The sequence below is a fragment of the Sceloporus undulatus genome, chromosome 4 (genome assembly GCF_019175285.1).
Source record: "Sceloporus undulatus isolate JIND9_A2432 ecotype Alabama chromosome 4, SceUnd_v1.1, whole genome shotgun sequence".
Taxonomy (NCBI): Eukaryota; Metazoa; Chordata; class Lepidosauria; order Squamata; family Phrynosomatidae; genus Sceloporus; species Sceloporus undulatus.
Genome location: NC_056525.1, coordinates 99,091,416 through 99,111,298, shown reverse-complemented (window position 1 = coordinate 99,111,298; position 19,883 = coordinate 99,091,416). Strand labels below are relative to the sequence as shown.

The 19,883-nt window shown below is 42.6% G+C and overlaps 1 protein-coding gene across 23 annotated transcripts in view; it reads right to left on the bottom strand.

Annotated features, from left to right (window-relative positions):
* ADGRL2 (adhesion G protein-coupled receptor L2) overlaps positions 1-10,534 on the bottom strand; it is a 239,601-nt gene extending 229,067 nt beyond the window's left edge. For 12 of the 23 annotated variants that reach the window (XM_042461344.1, XM_042461346.1, XM_042461354.1 and 9 more), the window contains exon 1: positions 9,508-10,533. The gene's annotated coding sequence lies outside the window, so the exon portion shown is untranslated. Of the gene's footprint in view, positions 1-9,507 lie in introns of all 23 variants that reach the window. The other 11 variants (XM_042461355.1, XM_042461367.1, XM_042461353.1 and 8 more) reach the window with 2 other exon arrangements.
* Positions 10,535-19,883: the final 9,349 nt, after the last annotated feature.

The following is a 19,883-nucleotide window of genomic DNA, read 5'->3' as shown; positions in this document are numbered from 1 at the left end:
TACCGCTATTCCAAAGATCATAGCGGTGAACAGCAAGTAAGCTAATTAGCAAGTAAGCTAATTTGCCCCCAACAGTCTGGGTACTCATTTTAGCGACCTCGGAAGGATGCAAGCCTGAGTCGAGCTTGGGCCCTTTTGCTGGTCTTGAACTCGCAACCTTGTGGTTTTGAGTGAATGGCTGCAGTACAGGCATTTAACCACTGCGCCACCAGGGTAAATAGCATCAAGTAGATAGCATCAGGTGGTGAGAGCATCTTCCGGCAGTTTTGCATAAAGTTTAGTGCACACTCAGCATGCTCTTCATTCTTAAAATGGACAGAACTAAAATAAAATAGATAATTAATAAAAAAGTTATTATTTGCCACAAATTCATTATAATAATGCAAATTTATTTCAAAGACCTGAATCAGAACTCCAGGGTTTTTTGTTTGTTTGTTTGTGTTTTTTAAATGTCTTTCTGTAGTGGCTGTTGGCAAAACATGCAATGTACAATGTGCTCTAGTGACAAGAGCACTGAACTTGGACTCAGATCTTTGACAGCTTGCCCAGTTCAGATTCTTGTAAAAAAAAAAAAAACTACTAACATTGCAACACATTATGTGAACTTTTATCACAAATCATCTTCAAAATAACTGCTTCCATTTAACTGCAAGGTGGTGTTTAAAATTCAGTGAAACACCTAGGAGACAGCTAAGGAGTACCACTGAAGACGTGAGCCATTCTGTGTGAGCACTTTCCTATATTTTGGAAGAAAAACTTTCTCGTTTACCTGCAAGGCAACCATCATAACTGACACAAAAGACAGCTTGCACATCTGTATCCAACTAACAAGGTAGAAGAAGCAGAACTGAGAAAAGTGTATTTTAGAACTAAGATGCAATGATTTAACTACCCAAATATATTTTAATGTTTATAATGTCTTCACTCTAGACTGTCAGCCAACAAAAAATCCCTCTTTTCTCTTTAATGCATGTTCATTCTCAGGCCATAATTAATATTGTGCTCTGTAGAGGGAGACATTACATCCGGGCTAAAGCATACCTAAATTTTACCCTGAGGCAGAGGTCTGGTTTAAACATCTCCATTTAATGTGGTATTTGTTTTCTCTTTTCAGCTTCTTGATTCAGAAATTCTAGTGAGATGACTTTGTGACCTACAAATGGCCCATAGGATTTAAAATGTTATGTCACCTGCCCCTTGCAGCTGAGATAGTATGAGTAATTCCACGAAGAAGGATTGTATATACTTCAGGAAAATGAAGTGAAGCAGGTGTTCAGTGAAAACAGCTACAAATTCTAGGTTCCTAGACAGCATACAGAAATTGTATTTTAGGACTATCACAGTACACATCATACAGTCCACAGATATGTCTCAGCATTTTAAAAATATCAGAAAAATATTCCCTTTATACATGTAAAAAATATCATCTTAAGTGATCAACAAAGTTTCCCACATTGAAAACATGAGTGTGGGTTTTATTTTTTAGCACTCTGAAAAATGTCTAGTGTAATGCAATATACAATATACTTAGAAGTACAGCTTACTGAGTTCACTAGCTTTTCATCTCAAGCATTAATTTTTGCTTAGCGATATATATTTGCCTCTTATAAAACAAGACAGACCGACACACACACACACCTCAACGGATTATGTGGCCATTTCTCTCAAACAAGCACACATTGAGTCCCTCTTACCCAGAATTCAAAACTCAAAATACTCCAAAATCCAAAACAGTCCACATAGGTAACTGAGATAGTCATATCTTTGCTTCCTGATGGTTCAATATGCCCAAATATGTTTCATGCACAAAATTATTTTTAAAATTGTGTATAAAATTACCTTCAGGCTATATATATAAAGTTTATACAAAACATAAATAAAATTTATGTTTAGGCTTGGATCCCGTCTCCAAGATCTCATTAGCTTATATTTTGTAAAGCGCTTAGGGATTGCTTAAATGCACTGAAAATCAGTATAGAAATGTACTTGCTATTGCTATTATGTATATGCAAATATTCCATAGTCTGAAAAATTCTGAAATCCAAAATACTTCTGGTCCCGAGCATTTCAGAGAAGGGAGGCTCAACCTTTATGTAATGTAATGCATTACATCAGTTGCCTTTAAAGTTAAAAAGAGCATCACTATGATTTAAAAAATGAACAGTGTCACATGCTTGAAAGTTTAAACCAGTCTATATTCTTCATAGTGTATTAATTATAGCAACTTTCAACAATGACAGATAATTCAGACACTGCTGGCAAGTTGCTGCTTAACAAGGTAATCTCATTTCTGTGGTTTTTCAGTGTAAATTGATTTTTTCCCTCTTAGCTGCTCTGATAATTGAACAAAATTATACAACCGTGATGGGATTTTACTTACCCACACACAACACATAAAATCATCTACAAAGATGAAGTACATTACTTCATAAAACTTATTTTGTTGTAATTAAACAAATTGTATTTAAACTTGCCATTCATGCCCCAAAAGCCATCAACAGCTTTTGTTGTTGTTGCTACTGCTACAGACTGCACTTTACCTGCAGGTGTTAGGCTCTCTATTTACTCCAGTAAGACTGCAATGTTCTTGATGATTATGCCTTTCAAAATAAAAATTTGGGGATGAAAATAACAGGCTTCTGCACAGTTCAGCCATTAATGCCTGACAAATACTACAAGAGAGGAAAAATAATGGCACATGCAAATAATATATTGCTTCTTTGACTCATAAAATGCTCAGTTTAAGATAATGAGCAACAACTTTGCTTGTGCTCTAATTCAAAATTCTGATCAGGGACCATTTTCATTTATGTATTCAAATGATAGTTCAAAACGTATCAGGTTGTGGCTCATGTTTTAATGCTTAGACTGTACTATATGTACATTAATTTCACAAGTAATAAAGGGCATGCATAGGAAGTTATGAATTCCATGGAACTGATCTGATGTAAAATTATCAGCTTCAATGGGCTACATTTATCTACTAGAGATTTTCAGAAGCTGAACTAATATTAGGACTGATGAAAGACTTCTGGCAAATCCTCAAACATCACTAGATGCATGTGTGTCCAGATAGAAGTACTTCAGCCTTTTAATCTGTACTCATATACACTTATCTGGAAGACAACCCCAATAAATGCAAACATTTGAGAAGGCATGCACATGTTTGTACCCTTAATCTATGAGAATCTCTCTTAAAAGCTCTTACACGTTATAGTGCTCTGAAGAAGAATACTAAGAAACATCTTGTAATTGCTTCTTTGGAGGAGGATTCATTTGCCTTTATGGCCCGTCATATTGATTACATTTACAGTTCTGAGGTGCACAAAGTTGAAGATTAAAAAAAAAGGAGGATTGTGTTGAGAGTCTGAGGTTGAATGGTATCTAATTCAAAAACAGACTCCCCCCCCCCCGCATACACGCTGAAAATTGAAATATACTTAGAAAACAGTTTTGCGTACTACCATATATTTATCATTTATATTAATCATTTATAATTTCACTAAGATGTGCTGCATACCGGTTTCCTTATTCGTGGTTTTAAAATGACAGACCAACTTTAACTACTATGTCTTATGCTTCTCCTTGTAAAGGCATCATCAGTTACTCAAAGGTTTTGGTTTAATTGTCATTTTAAGCACACCCAATGTCCTCCAGTTCTAAGACTTGTCCAAAAATATTTCTGTATCAAAAGTTCAGTTCTTAAAAAATCAAAGGAAAATATTTTGCATATGACACTACATTATATTAAAGTAGTTCTTTACAAAACTTTGTTACAATGGAGAGAAGGTCATATTTTAATTAAAAATATTTTTTCTACTTTAACAATTTTCTAACTATCATTTAATTACTTCTGTAATATATATCCCTACTTTTCACTGTCAATCTCTTCCAATCTTAATTAAGCAGTTTCTCTTAAATGATACTGGCATGTGATGTATTGCCGGCAGGTGCAATACATCCTAACAGTAAAAATGTTGCACCTTTCCAACTCTTCTGTATTTGTATTTGTGGCAGCTAAACAAGTTGAAAGATTAGAGGACATCATTTGATATTATTCAAAATTAATTTTGAATATGTTGCTTTTAAAAGTATATGTTAAGTTCCATCTCCCAAACGGTTATCTTGGCAGAACCCCATCTCCAGGACCACATCTTAGTAATTTCCTTTGCTGACATATGACACTGAAAGCTATATGAGAAAAATGAAACATGGCGGCAGCTTCTAAAGTGTTCAAATTATGAGCTAACTGCTAAGTAAACTTTGTTTTTTAATGTTCTCTTCTTGCTCATTTTAAGGAAGGAAAACACCCAGAAGCCTGGTGTTAATGTCTCTGCTGATTGTGAAAATTGCTGCAATAAAAACTCCAACTGCTTGCCTTAAATTAAGGCTTCCAAGACTACATGAAAGATCTGTATCTTTGCATTGGTTTTTATAACATTTGAAAGTTTGGCTGCTTGCTTTGATGTTAGTCTATTAATGAACAGGGGAGCCAAATGTGACAGAGAAGTAGAAAACCACAAATGTTTATTGGAATCTCCCATGTCAAAACCTGAAGCAATTGGTTTGTTCTACCCCACATTGATTCAATATCCTGATTTCACCAGCAACTAGTCTCTTGAGTTATCTGAATATGTACGTTCAGTTTCTGTTTCCAAGGCACAGTGACCCAGTGTGATTGAAAATGGCAGCTGAAGCACTGCTAAAGCACATTAATTTCTGTCTAAGTGGTACAATTTTGTCTTATGAAATGTTGAAAGTATTCCTTCCATGACATTTTGCAGCATTAGAGATTTGTCAAATTCCGATATCGTCATCGTCATCATTTAAACTGAAGTGCAACGTTTTCAAGACAATTTTTAGATTATCTCTAATAGCTCTAAGGGATAAATGCACTTCCTTCACAGCACTCTGCATCCAAAACAGGCTAGTTAAAAGCAACTTAAGTGTTATAATGACAACTACATCACCGTTCTGTTTGCACCACTGAAAGGTACTATCATATGTATCTGAAAGCATTAAGGTAAATAATACAACTGCTGAAAATTATCTCAGTGCAATAATGCACCATTTCAGCACTCTTTTAAAATATATATCTATCCAATCTAAAGCCTGAAATGTTCTTGACCATTATAAAACAATGAAATGCTCAAACATCTTGCATAACACACTCTCTTTTGCCAGGCTTTTACTTCTAAGTTGCCCAGTTTTCTTTGTGAAATTAAACTTTTAAAATGTTTCTGACTGTCAGAAATCTTGTCACTGTAACAACTGTCTTTTTCTTAACCAAAATTAATAACCACCGTATGAAGAAACTTCTATGTCTGTAAAACAGTAAGATATAATTTGCTAAAGGCAAAAAAACAAAAAAAAAAACAGCCAAGAGGTCTACTTGGTGGAAAAGTTCTTTTTTTGTTTAGCCTGACATGACACCCAACTAAACCTCAGCCCCCATCTATGAACGGTCTATTGTTTGGGAACCAGCCCAGGTTATTAAAGGAGTGGTATATTCTGCTTAGCGCCTCATCTTCCAGATTGTGAGTACTGATTTAAACAAAAAAGATAATGAAAGAGTATACAGAACTATAGCTCTTTGCAAACAAGGAGTGAAAGGAGAGTAAATAATGAACCAAAAATTACACAAATGTGACGGCAGTATAAACTAACTTCGAATACAGTGATGAATATTCAGCAACCAGACTGGCATGGCCAGTTCTTGCCACAGCTGTTTGGAGAATGTTCATTATGCTATTTCATTTGAGGATCACAACACAAAAAAACAGCGACACATGACTGTCAATAACACACATAAACCTCATCAAAGATGTATTTTGTTTTAATTGTCCAAGAAGATAACTTCTTTGTTTTCTTATTAGCATTTGGGAATTAATTGTCATAACAAAAACAAAGTTTCAAATATTAAAGACTGAAATCACACCCAATGAGATCTACAGTCTCCATGCTGCTATTTTGAGCAAGGTGCTATTTGCTTCAAAAGCTGGGAACTGACTGGTCTTTTAATTCAAAGGTTAATTTGCTTTCCTAAGTAATTAGAAGTCCTTTTCCATTGAGACCCCCTAATGCAATAATGTGTAGGCCATATCCAAAGCATGAGTCCAGAAGAAAAGGCCTTGCAAATCCCACTACAGAACAGATAGCAGACACCAGAAACTATGCAACAGTGGCTGCCATGACAAAGGTCAGCCTTTTTCTTAGAACAAACCATTAATCAATAGAATATAATTGTCTGGCCGTTTGCAAGGGCCTGCAGCATACAGACTGCGTTCTTCAGTGGCATAATTACAAAACAGTAGAAGTTCAGAAACATAACCCAAATCCGCCTCCCCTTTTTTACCCCTTTACAATTCTCCACTGCCCTTTGGGCCTCTGCTTTGGAAGCAAATGGAAGCCAGGCTGAAGTTTTCTCAATTGAGCTGAAAGCTAAGAACCCTTTGATATGCTAATGGCCCCCTTCAAACGGTAAGAATTCACACTTGCATTAATTCAAACAATTTGTGCAGAATGATGTGAAATGGCACCTCTTTTAGTGGCAGGCAACAAAAGGGAGGGAATCAGAGGGTCTGAAGAAACCAAACAACAGAACATTTGTTCTGCAGAATTCTTTCTGACCACGAGAACATTTTTTCTGAAGGAAGAGAAAAACACACACCTGAAGCTCCAAATAAAGATGTCTTTACTCTCTGCCCAACCAATTGTGACCAAACCCCACCATTTACTACCAGGGTGCAAATTAAAAGGGGCTTTTATTACTGGATAGGAATCCAGAGACTTTTAACAAAGTGTCTCCAATGCACAAAGACACACATACACACAGTTTTGAGGAAGAAACCTGAAGCCTATACAAACTACCTACTCTTTCTTCTTATTTATTTAAATTGTAGCCAAACACACTTTTCATGCAGAGTAGCAAAAAGATGTTCTCATCAGTCCCAGCAGGGGGGAAATATATATATATATATATATATATATTGAGACCTTAAAAATGTATCTTGAACACACCACACACACTTTCTTTGCATTGTCTCCAGATGGCCCCAGATTTCTACAAGTGAAACAACAACAAAAAAGAAAAAGGGAAAGCCAGTCTTTTTTCTTTGGGCCACAAACCAGGAAGGTTTCTCATATCTAGAAAGCTCTTTCCAGAAGTGTGTTAACAGGGCTGGAAGGATCACTTCTTGCTTTCTTGGGCTTTTAAGTGAAATAAATAAATAAATAAATGTGCAACAAGTCTTTATTTGCCAAAGAGATGGGAGTTGAGTTTTCCCCTCTCTCCCCCTTCCCCTGCCCCCCCTTTTTTCCAGCAAGCAATGGGAATTCATGAGGAGCAGCAGACTTTTTACTTTGAGGAAGGCCTGCCAGGCGCACATAGATGTATGAATGGAGTCAAAAAGCCCTCTCTGAAGGACTCCAAGCCAAGGGAGGCTTCCCAGCAAAGACTCTGGGAGCAGAGCAAAGAAAGGAGAGGAGAGGAGCCTGTTCCAATAACAGGATCCAGATGGCTCTGACTGCTAGGAGGAGGCTCGCAAGGTTGCTTGGAGGCGTCCCTCCTTTTTGAGAGAGAGAGAGAGAGGAGGGAGATTCCTAACACACACACACACCCAAACACACACAACAGTCCCCCTCCCACCACACATCAGTCCCTTTCCATGAGAGATAATACAGATGCCATGCTTAGCAAAAGACAAAATGATAGAGCACAATCTGTACACACCTCAACTTACACACAACATACACACACACACCAGTCTCCTCCCATGTGAGGATAATACAAGGTGATAAGGGAAAATCTGTACACACCCCCAACACACACACACACACACACACACAGCAGTCCCTTTCCATGTGAGATAATACTGCTGCCATCCTTAGCTAAAGGCAGGTGACAGGGGACAATCTGTGCACACCCCAACACACACACACAATTCACACACACACACACACCAGTCCCTTTCCATAAGGGATAATACAGCTGCAAAAGGCAGGTGATAAGAGAAAATCTGCACACACCCAAATACACACACACAACATGCGAGCACACACACCAGTCCCTTTCTATGAGAGATAATATAGCTGCCATTCTTAGCAAAAGGCAAGCTGATAGGGGTCAATCTGTACACACAACAGTCCTTTTCCATGAGAGATAATATTGCTGCCATCCTCAACAAAAGACAAGAAGAGAAGGGGGAAATCTGTACAGCCCCATTTCCACCAAGTCTTACAATCTTGGCTTGGAAATGAAACAGCTTAAAACCAGGGGGGAGGTCTTCCCTTCTCCCCCCTCAAAACAAACCAACCCCAAACCCTGAAATGTCCTCCATTTGGGAGGGACCGATGCCCACCAGCACCTTCAAGCCCAGCTGCAATCCCTGGCTTAGCTGCCCCCACCCCCTTTGTTTGTTGTTGTTGTTGTTTCTTTTCAAGTGAGAACAAAGTTGTATCAAATCCATGAGAAGCGCTGGCAGACCCAACGGGGATTCAAGGGTCGGGGGAAGTTGAGCGAGTCGCTGCATCCACACTGGAGAAATAACCTGGTTTGGAAGCGCTTTAACTCTTTGTCTGGTTCAAGGCTATGGAATCCTGGGAGTTGGAGTTTGTTGTGGGGCCCAAACAAACTCCAACTCCCAGAATTCCATAGCTTTAGACCCAGTCAAAGAGTTAAAGCGGTGCCAAACCGGGTTCTCTAAACCGGGTTCTCTCTCCAGTCTGGATGCAAACGGAGAGCAGGGAAAGCCCGAAGGCAGCCCCCTCGGAGCAGGCCTGGCCGCCCTCGGAAACCCGGGCCCTGGTCCTGCCTCCCTTCCCGGGCAGCCAAGGCCGGCTCAGAGCTGGCTTCCTCCCCAGGGGCCCTTGTCAAAGGAGCCCGGCCCTGGCCCTCTTGGGAGGGCGCCTAGCCAGCCTCGGCCCCTTCCTTCCCCCCAAACCCAGCACAAAGAGAGCGGGGAGGCAGGGAGAGGAGAGGAGGGACGGGGACCGGGGGGGGGTCCCTCGCTGGGATCCAGGAGAAGGGGGTCCAGAGGCAGGGAATCCAATGGGAGAGGTCCAGAGGCCAGGAATGCAGAGGAAGGGATCCGGTGGAAAGGGGTCAAGTCGAGGGGATCCAGTGGGAGAAGCCCAGAGGACAAGAATCCAGGGGGAAAGGGTCAAGTAGAAGGAATCCAGGGCCAGGGGCGAGCGGCGAGGAGAAAGCGGAAGGGATCCAACGGAAGAGGTCAAGGAAAGGGGACCCAGTGAAAGGGATCCAGAGGCAGGGATCCCGTGGAAGGGGTCAAGGAGAGGGGAAGCGGGGGCAGGGATGCAGGGTTCCCTTTCCCTCCCTGCCAGGGAAACAAAGGCTTGGGACGGAGGAGCATCTTCCTCCTCGCTGCCTGGGCTGCTGCCGCTGCCAAAGGAGGCGACCCAGGTGAGCAAACAGGTCTGGCAAGCAGAGGAGACACACCGATCCAGATCCCTCTCTCTCTCTTTCTGCGTCTGTGCTTCCCTCCTTACCTGTGGGTCTGGAGCCAAAGCCCTGTGGCCGGGGTTTCCGTGGCATCTGGGGAGAGGAGGACGAGGAGGGAGGCCTGGGCAGGCGAGGTCCAAGGCGAGCCAGGAGGCTGCTCTTCTGCTTCTTGTCCTCCTTTCCTTCCTTCCTTCCCTTCTTTTCTCTCTTTCCGCCGAGGCAGCTTTGCTAGGGGTTAAGTCAACATTTTCTCCCCTTCCTCCTCCTCCTCCGGCAGTTCCCAAGACCCGCGGATCCCCCTCCCCAAAAAGGAGAGGGAAAACAATACAATAACAATCAAACAAAGCAAGGCTTTGGGGTCTTCGGAAAGAGCAGGGCGCGCGCACCAAGGAGAGCCCCGCGGCTTTTGCGGTGGTTGTGTCTTTGCAAGTAGCAACAAAAGATTGTTTGAATGGAAAGAGGGAGTCTGCCAAAGGATTCTTTGGGGAGCTCTTGGGGGGAGGGGGGGGAGAGCACCAAAATAATAATAACAATGGTGCAAAAAGAGCAGCAGTCCCCCCTCTTTTCTCTCTCTCTCTCTCTCTCGGATGGAGGCGAAGAAAGGCGACGCCAAGGGGGGTTTTGCCAAAGGAGCCGGACTCAACTCAGGTTTTGGTCGAGAAAGAAGCAAAGGAAGGGAATGGCTTAAAAAGGGGGAAGGGGGAAGAAGGGGAGGGAAAGGTCCCCTTGGCTTTCCTCCGCCGCCCTCATCGGCATCTTATGCTGGATCGGGTGCCTTCTTCTCCTCCTTCCTTCCTTCTTCTGCTTTCCCTTTTGGGTTGCTGCTGTTTCTGCCCCGCAGAGCAATGGGGGTCCAGAGAGGAGGGAAGAAGCGGCGTGAAAGCGTCCAGAGAGAGAGGGAGAAAAGGAGAAGAATGATGATGGTGGTGGTGGTATTGATGGTGGTGATGGTGGTAAATTCCCGGCGTGTGCCTGGTGCTGGCGAGCTCCTCTGGGTCCCTGCACCTCTCCTCGCTCGGTCTGCGAAGGCGAAGTCCCGACACAGACTCGCCTCGGAGCCGAAATGGAGGAGACGCCTCCTCCTCCTCCTCCTCCTCCTCTCTGCCTCCAATCTCCTCCCCTTCCTTCCCTGCCCCCCTCTCGCCTTTCTCTCTCTCTCTCTTTCTCTCCCCACACACCCCCTTTTCCCTCCCTCCCTTTCTCTCTCTCTCTCTCTCTCTTTTTCTCTTTACAATCATAGGAACCTATTATCTTGGAGAGCAGCAACAGCAGCAGCTCCCCAAAAAGCAAGGAGAAAAAGGGAAAGAGCGAGAGGAAGGGAAGGGGGACAGCTGTGTCCTCCTCCCCGCCAAGGAGGACGGGGCACCCCAAAATGGAGGACCAGGGCGACTAGATGTGTCCTAAACGCAAAGGAGGAAGAGGCACCGCAAAATGTGTCCACGGGGGATTGCAAAATGGAGGGCCAAAATGACCAGATGTCTGGCCGCCAAGGAGGACGAGGCTCCCCAAAATGGAGGACCAAGGTGAGTAGATGTTTCCACTGCAAAGGAGGACGAGGGGCCGCAAAATGGAGGACCAGGGTGACTAGATGTGCCCTCCATGCAAAGGAGGACGAGGCGCCACAAAATGGAGGACCAAAGGGAACAGACGTCTTGACTGCAAGAGGAGGACAAAGCTCCCAGGTGTCCTAAACGCAAAGGAGGACAAGGCGGGACAAAATGGAGGACCGAGGTGAGCAGATGTCTGACTGTCAAGGAGGCCAAAACTCGCAAAATGGAGGACCAGGGTGACTAGTTGTGTCCTAAACTCAAAGGACCCTAAAATGGAGGACAAGCTGAATAGATGTTTCCACTGCAAAAGAGGAAGAGGGACCAGAAAATGGAGGGCCAGGGTGACCAGATGTGTCCTAAATGCAAAGGAGGACGAAGCACTGCAGAATGGAGGACCAGAGGGAGCAGGTGTCCTGACTGCAAAGGAGGGCAAGGCTCCAAAATGGAAGACCAAGGGGACTAGCTGTGCCCTGGCCGCCCAGGAGGACGAGACCCCGCACCATGGAGGGCCAGGGCGTCCTCAGCCCAAAGGAGGACCAGGGAGAGAAGGCGTCCTAACTGGCAAGACTACAAAATGGAGGCCCAAGGTGAGCAGGGATCCTAACTGCAAAGGAGGACAAGGGCCCGCACAATGGAGGACCAGGAATGCCCTCAGCCCCGAGGAGGACCAAAGCCTCGCAAAATGGGGGGCCCTCAAGGGAGAAGGGAGGACCTGAGCCAACCAGAGCTGCCAAAGGCTGGAATGGAGGGTCACCCCGAAGAAAGGGAGACCAAAAACAGCCAGCTTTGCTTTGCTGCTGCTGCTTCTCCCTGGGCTCCTCCTCAGCCCCCAGCCCCTTCCTCCCGCCCCGTATTTGAAGCTGGGGAAGAAGAAGAAGAAGGGGGGATTCCTGGCGCATAAAAGCCGCTTAGAGCCCGCTAAGCACCGAAGAGGGGAAGGCGATCAGCTCCAGGAGGCTCGAGCTGCCACCCCTGGCCATTTTCCACTCCATTTGAGCAGGGGCTGGGGAGGAAAGCACAGGCGAGGAGAGGAGGGGGAAAGGGCTGCCTCATGGCCGCCAGGTTTGGGGCAGCCCCACAGCCAGAGCAAGGCCCTCTTCACGCCCCTCCAGATGCTCAGCTCCTTTTCCAGACCCTCAGTCCAGGAGGGAGTCCAAAACGTCCTCCATTTGGAGCAGGACCAACAAATCATATATATATATTGAGCTTTTCTTTTGGAATGCCCTCCATTTTCCCCCCTTCCTTTCATGGTCCCCTGCAGTGCACTTTTCCTCCTCTTAAGGCTCCATCCACACAGGAGAAATGTTCCGCTTTGATGCCACTTTAACTGCTGCAGCTCCCTGCTATGGAATTCTGGGAATGGGAGTTTGTTGTGGCACCAGAGTGCAGCTTTCACATACAAAGTCCTGGCTACCCTGAGTTCCAGACATTCACAGAATGAGGTTCTCTGCCGTTTAAATCAGCTATGAAAAGGTCAAAAGAGAAACCTCAGTACAATGGGCACCTGAAAGGAACGTAAACCAGAAACTGTGGCACCAGAAATCCATAATATGGAGCCAAGGCAGTTAAAGCAGTGTCAAACCAGAACATTTATCCCGTGCGGACATAGCCTCCATTCCCTCAACTTTGGGAGCCAAGGACCACAGGGGACTGAGGGGAAAATAACCCTCTGAAAGGAAGGCCCTGAGGGACCCCCAGTTGCCCCCAAACTGGATTTTTACATTGCCCTCCCCCCCTTCTTCCTCTTCCCTGCCATGTTAGTGAACAGAGAGGCCCCCTGAAAACACACGTGTCAAGATTGATAACGTGTGGAAACGGTTTCAAGAACATTGCTGAAGATGCCAGCCACACTCTACTGCTGAAACGTCAGGAAGAAACTTCTAGAACATGGCCTCACAGCCCGAAAACCCCACAAAAACCATTGCTGGGGTTTTTATTCATCAGTCAGGGGAAGTTCCACTTCGTCTTCCTCTTCCCCTTGTTTCAAAGACAAGAAAACATTGCTCTGGCTTCTCCATCCCTCGCCCCTTCAGGGTGACCAGATGTCCTCACCGCCAAGGAGAACAAGGCACCACAAAAAGGAGGGCCTACAAGACAAAACTGAGAACCTTACTAAATAAAAGTTTAAAGCCTTCCTAGAAAGATAAATCCATGCTGCTCCATAACATTCTGAAGTCGTGCCTCCAAAATGGAGGCATTTTCCTGGACAGAAGGTTGAAAAGGAGCCATGTCTTGGAAAAGCAGCAGCTCTGGTCACCCTGCGACCCCTCCATCTCCACACACTTAGGCCATTCAGTTTTTGGGTGGTGTTCTCTTTTATCTAGAAAACCAAATGCTTTTAAAACAGTTCTCCCTGAGTTTGTTGTTCACGCATTACACTTTGTCACACCACCTTGTGTGGCAACTGTGGATTGTGACCCCATGTGCTGTTACATAATTATTATTTATTGCATTGAAAAGACGCTGAAGGGGAACGTGGACGGCCTCCTGTGTGTATTACACCATAACCCTGGAATTGTTCTAGACGTGAGGGAAAGGCAAGACTGAAAACATCCCTTTCCCATTGTTTATACATTCAGAGGCAAGCCCACTCTGAGCAAATGCCAAGAAACATCCTTAGGGTTGCCATAAATCTGAAATGACTCGAAGGCACACAACAACAATACATTCAAGATCCAATTAGTTATATCTGTTAGGTTAGAATCACTGTAGTATTATTCCACTCATATTTTAATGGTGGTGGGGAAGACGCTTCATCCAAACAACCACCCTGTAAGGTGGTCTCATCTCAGAGCAGCTGGCTTATCCAAGATTTTAAAAACATTAATCTATTTTCTATGTATTGTCCCTTTTTCTTTTAACAACCCCTGAAGATTGCCATAAAAATATTTCCAGGGCCAAAGACATTGGGGTTAAATCATCTTTTTTTCTCCCTAAACACCTGGATACATTTAGCTGCACCGACACTGCAGAAATAATCTATTTTGACACCACTTTAACTCCCATGGCTCAATGCTATGGAATTCTGGGAATTGTAGTTTGTTGTAGCACCTGAGCAATGCTACAATGCAATACAATACAAACTACAGTTCCCAGAATGTAATAGCATTGAGCCATGGCAGTTTTAGAGTGGCATCAAAACAGATTATTTCTGCAGCACGGATGCAGCCTTTGTCTCTTTTTCCAAGGTTACCTAGTGAGCTTCTCAGTCAAAGTGGGAAATGAAACTACTGCATCCTGGTTCAACATTCAGCAAAGCTGAATGTAGTCCCCAGACTAGTGCCCTGTCAAGTTTCCAGAAAAGAAAGAAACAATTGTATCCAATGGGAACAAATATAATACTGGTACCTGGCACACTGAAAAAATCATAATTGCCAGTTTCCTGTATCAGCTAACCTGAGAAGCAGCACGCTTATTTTACACCATTAAATGGGAATCTTTCAGGCTGCTTGATTTTTTTTTTCCTTTTGGATATTGCGGGTATTGTTCTCGCTTACATTGCAACTAAAGGCATTTTGTTTATTCTGGTTACGCTTGAGGACTATAGTTCAGCATTGTTAATGTTTATAGCATCACACAAACACACACTTTTGGGGAGAAATGTACAAAAACAGTTTGGGATATGCTTAGGCCATAATCCAATTGCTAATCCTAACTGGAGCAGAGCCATTAGATTTACATAAAGTGTCGACTTGCTGGTCAGCAACTGATTCAGTTGGCCTGCACCAGATGGGACTAAAATTGAATTTAAGCCTTCCTTGATAAATCTGATTTTATTCCCTCTCCCATCAACCCCCTTCCTCATGTCAATGTTATCAATACAGGCTGCATAATGTTTATTCATTAGTGTGCTTTTTCCCCACTTTTTTTCTCTTAAGCAGTCAAGGCAGCTTGAATTGTCTTCCCTTCAGACAGCAATTTAGATCCTGTGATTCAGCAAGGGAGCTGTATGATCATATGCCCTTAGACCAATGGTTCCCAAATTTTGATACTCCAGATGTTTTGGACCTCAGGGCCCAGAATTCCTGATTGTTGGCCCAAATGGCTAGGGCTTTGGGAGCTGAAGTTCAAAACACCCACAGGACCATAGTCTGGGAAACACTGCCTTAGACTATGACCTAGTACATTCCTTAACTGATGCGCTTCCTTCTCTTATAACATGGCTTCAGAATACATGGTCCTCTAGATCAATGTTGATCAAGGTGGGGGTCCCTAGACCAGTATCAGTCCATGAGCTATTAGGTTATTCCATAGATTTCCCTGGAAAGACAGAAACAGTTCAAGCCAATGAGGACAAATATGGTACCAGTCCCTTTGATGTTAGAGGGGAAATGTCATACTCGCACATCAGACAGCATGAGAAACACTGCTCTATATTAATAATAATAATAATAATAATAATAATAATAATAATAATAATAATAATAAAATTTATTTATATCCTGCCTCTCTACAAAATGCAATCGGGGCAGCTTACAAGGTTAAAATATACAGTCCAAAGCCCCACCTCCACCCCTTAAAATATAATTAAACAGTGTGGAATTTAAAACATAAAACATACTTTTAAAACAATTCAATAAACTGGTGAAGTCAGAAGTCAGCAAATAATAATAAAATGTTATTCTGCAGCTCCTATCCTCCCTTGGCTACAGTGGCTAGGAACCACAGTCCTACAATATCGGGAGATGTTTTCAGACAACACTGTTGAAATGCCACTTTAACTGTTATGACAACATCCTGTGGAATTATGGGGATTGTAGTTTAGTGACAACCAAGATCTTGCTGCTTGAGAATTATAAATGACTCTCCCTATAACAGTGTGATGTAAAAAGGCTCTTTTGAAACATATAGTCTGTACACTGGGTTAGCTGGAATCTGTTTCATAGACACTTGTCTTTGCACTGACGTCCATGGACTCATGTTCCCATCTACAGAAGGGCTGATATTCATACATCTTAGCAAAGGTAGCCTCTGGACACATGGACATTTCTCCAGGATTTCAGATACAAATTCTGAGTTTTAGATTTTTAGGATTCAAATGCACATTCTGAAATCTGGATGCACATCAGGGACAGATATAACACATTATAGTTGTGCTATTAGTGGCTAAAATAAGTATGTGCTAATTTTTCATCCTTAGAATCTAGGATACATTACCCATGGCTTCGAATCCCACCATTAGACAGTACTTTTAATTTCAATCCCATATTTCTGGGTCATAGCCTGCTGAAATGGGATGAGGCCCAATCCCATCTGCTGTGTAGGGAAAAGGTGTAAGCCTAGGTCACAGGGAAGTTGTTGCAGAAGTTGTGAACGTGTAAGAGAAGATGAACATCATGTTTCCTATTTTCAGCAATGCCTGCACATTTAGTATAACAAAGCTGAATGTCTGCACATTTAATCTGACATTTCAGCTGGATTCTATCTGGTGTACTATGTGAGTGGTTTCACTTCTTCCAGGGTCACTCAGAAGCAGCAAAGGAAGGCAGAAAAAAAAGACCAGCTCTGACCTGCTTGTTTCTCCAGTGCCTTACTTCATGGCCGTTGCATCTGTAACCTTTTGTCTTCTTTGGCCACCACATATACACACACCAGCAAGAACTGGTTGCACTTTCTGGCCTGTGTGGTCTTATTCCCAGACTAGAAAGGAAACGTTGTTTAAGATTTCTTAAACAAAACAGAACAGTGAATTTTAAAGACAAAATTCTGGTGGTATGAATCAATCTATCTATCTATCTATCTATCTATCTATCTATCTATCTATTGGTTTCACGCCAGCAACTCTATTCTAAGTTGGGGTTTTTTTTGGGGGGGGGGGGTTGATAATATTTAATCAGAGGATGTTGACTGCTATTATCTTCCTCTGAGGCTAAAAAAAAATGTGACTAGCTCATGGTTGCCTGGTGGATTTTATGCCTGATCAGGGATTCAAACCCTGGTCTCTCCGAGTTGTAGTCTAACATTCAAACTACTATACTATACTGGCTCTCAGTGCATTAATATACAGTAATATTAATGACATAGGGTACAAAATAATGGCAGCTTTGAATGAAGGTGAGACAGGCCAGTCAATGTTGCAAACAATTTCTAGATTTTGGGACATGCTTTATTCCACCATCCCTGCCCCACTTTCTTTTCTTGCTGCAATGGCTGCAAGAGGCTAAATTGGTATTTAAAAGCCTCCTGTATTAGCTTTGTTTGCCCCCATTTATTGCCCTAGGGTCATTCTTCTGGAGTCAGTTATGTCTGCTTTAGGGCCAGTCCTTCCCTATCTGCTCAGTTGTACCACCACAAATTGCCCTAGGGTCACTCGCCTTGAGTGAGTTATGCAGTCCATGCCAGAAAAACAGGGGGTGTTAGTTCTGCGTTCTGAGAAACTGCAGTGAAAGTTGGACAGGGGAAGTTTTTAAACTTCATTAGTCTTCAGAATTATCATCATCTTTTGGTTCTGTCGTCACAAAAGAAGTTTAGTGTATCAAAAATATATAGCAGTTTTATATTTCTCTGTTTAAAAGACTTAACTATCATTCTTAATATATTTTCATAGCAATAACTGTAGACTGAAGCATTTTAAAAAGATGTTGCTCAAAAGTAACATCTGCTTTAAAATGTGGTAAAATTGTTGGTTTTTTTCCAGGCAAGCCAGAACAAAGAGATTGCTGCTTACTGTTGCAAGATATTTCTGGCGATCCTCAAGTCTGCTGTAGCATCTTAGACACACAGACGTGTTTGTTATTCCTGCATGAATAATGATTATATACTCTGTAGAAACTTGTAATAATGAAGGACAGATCATCCCATCTCAGTGGCTTTTCTATGGCCAATTAAAATAGGATTGAAGTTAGAACAATGTCTGAAAACTAACTGAAGATGCTGAAGGGTATGTATTTGATATTTTTCATATATAGAGATTTTTTAACTCTGAAACAATTATAAAAGAACATTTACATGCTTGTTTTGTAAATATCAAGGTTGGCAGTGCATACCTAACTCAAAGACATTCCATCTACAATGGGTTGAGATTGAACACAAGCCTCTTCAATCTCTGCTGGCTATATCTGACAGTGGAACAACAACAACAACAACAAAGTGGTAGAGGAGTGAGCAAAGGAGGAGCCAATTTATGCCAGATTCAGTTCTCTTCCTCCTAAGAACACAACCAGTATGCTGGCACAAAGTTATGTGAAGGCTAGGGTAGTCTGTGGTATTTTCCCTCATCCCCAGCTGAGAGGAGTGTTGATTGTGCATAGCTTCTGCTAACAGTGTTTCTTCATTGAGCTCTTAACCAGTTAGGATTGTGTTCCACATCCAGAATGATCTGGGGAGAAGATGGACAATACACAACTTTGATCCTTTCTCCTATCTTTTTCACAGCTGTTTTATTAAGAAAAGAAACATTGGACTTCATGATAAATGGCAGGCACTAGAGAGGAGAAAGTCTCCTCTACCACTTTTGTCATCTTGTGAAAGGAGACAGAGCAACCATAAGATACTTGAAAATATCTTGCTGCCTGCCAGAAAAAAAGTATTTCTATAACGTTATTGATACTATTGTAACCACGTCAAAGGACTGCACAAATGCAGTGCAAAAGCACACCCATGTGGTAATCTTCTCATTCAGTCAGTCAGCCCAAGTACTGACTACCCACAGACAGATGTACAAAAGCAAAATGGTAGGTGACAATCATGGTGGAGTTTATGGGTGGATAGTGTGTGTCCTGTAAGTTTGAAGGTAATAAAATAGAAGGTACATGCTAAAGACTGGGGGCAGAATCCAACTAATTGCTTCAGCAAAAGTAAGGCTTCACTTAAGGATACAGAGATGGATGGAACTTTCTACAAATCCCCACTCCACTATACAGACAAAATGACAAGGGAGTAGATGCAGAGAAAAATATAGCTACGGAGCGTGGAAGAAGAACAGGAGGTTTGAAAAGCACAGACTTTATCTGAGTACTAAGTGCTCACATAGACAAGGGTTCCATTCCTGCTCTGACATGGAAACCCACTGGGTGACCTTGGGCGAGTCACACACTCTCAACCCCAGAAAACCCTATGAACACCTTAAGGTCACCAGGTTCATCTTAGGGTCACCATAAGTCAGAAATGACTTGAAGGCACACAACAACATAGACCGGTTCTGGGGAAAAACAATCCCACGAGTAATACCCAAACATGTAGCAAACTGTTTGTTCTTTGTTCTAAATCAAATTAGTCTTAACTACAGCAGACTCACTGAATGCAAATTCACTAAATTGTTGGCTTACTATTTAGCAGTTGAGTCAATGGGTCTACTCTAATTAGGACTAGCAATTGACTTTAAACCTCTTCCTCCAGACAGATCCCTGAATCTTTCTATATTCTGTGCTATAATGATAGAATCATTTGCAAGCAGCTAAGAATTTCTTGGCAAAAATCAGTTTTACTATTAGCCCTGTTTAAATTGCTCTCTTGCCTTTCAAAAGGATCCTCATTGATCTCTCAGATGAAGGTATGGGACCTTTTCTTTCTGTATAAACTGTTCAAAGCACATGACAGAACATGAAAGCAAAAGATGTTATACACAAAACGGGCAATTTAATTAATAGGCTGAAAACAATACTCCAGCTGATACTGGTCCTTTAGCTAATTTCACCCCTCCCTTTGGGCTGCAAAAGTACTACTCCTGTAGAGATTTCTTAATCAGAGTAGGCATTTGTGAAATGATTCATCAAATGCATTGCGTTATTTGCTCAGCTATATCATATTATGTGTAATATATTTCTCCTTTCCCAAGGTAGGTGCTAATGCACATGGAAAAAGACTTTGAAAATGGAGCACACTGGTATAGGGACTGCTTCTGACCTTTGAGCAGCCAGAGGACGGGAGCAAGA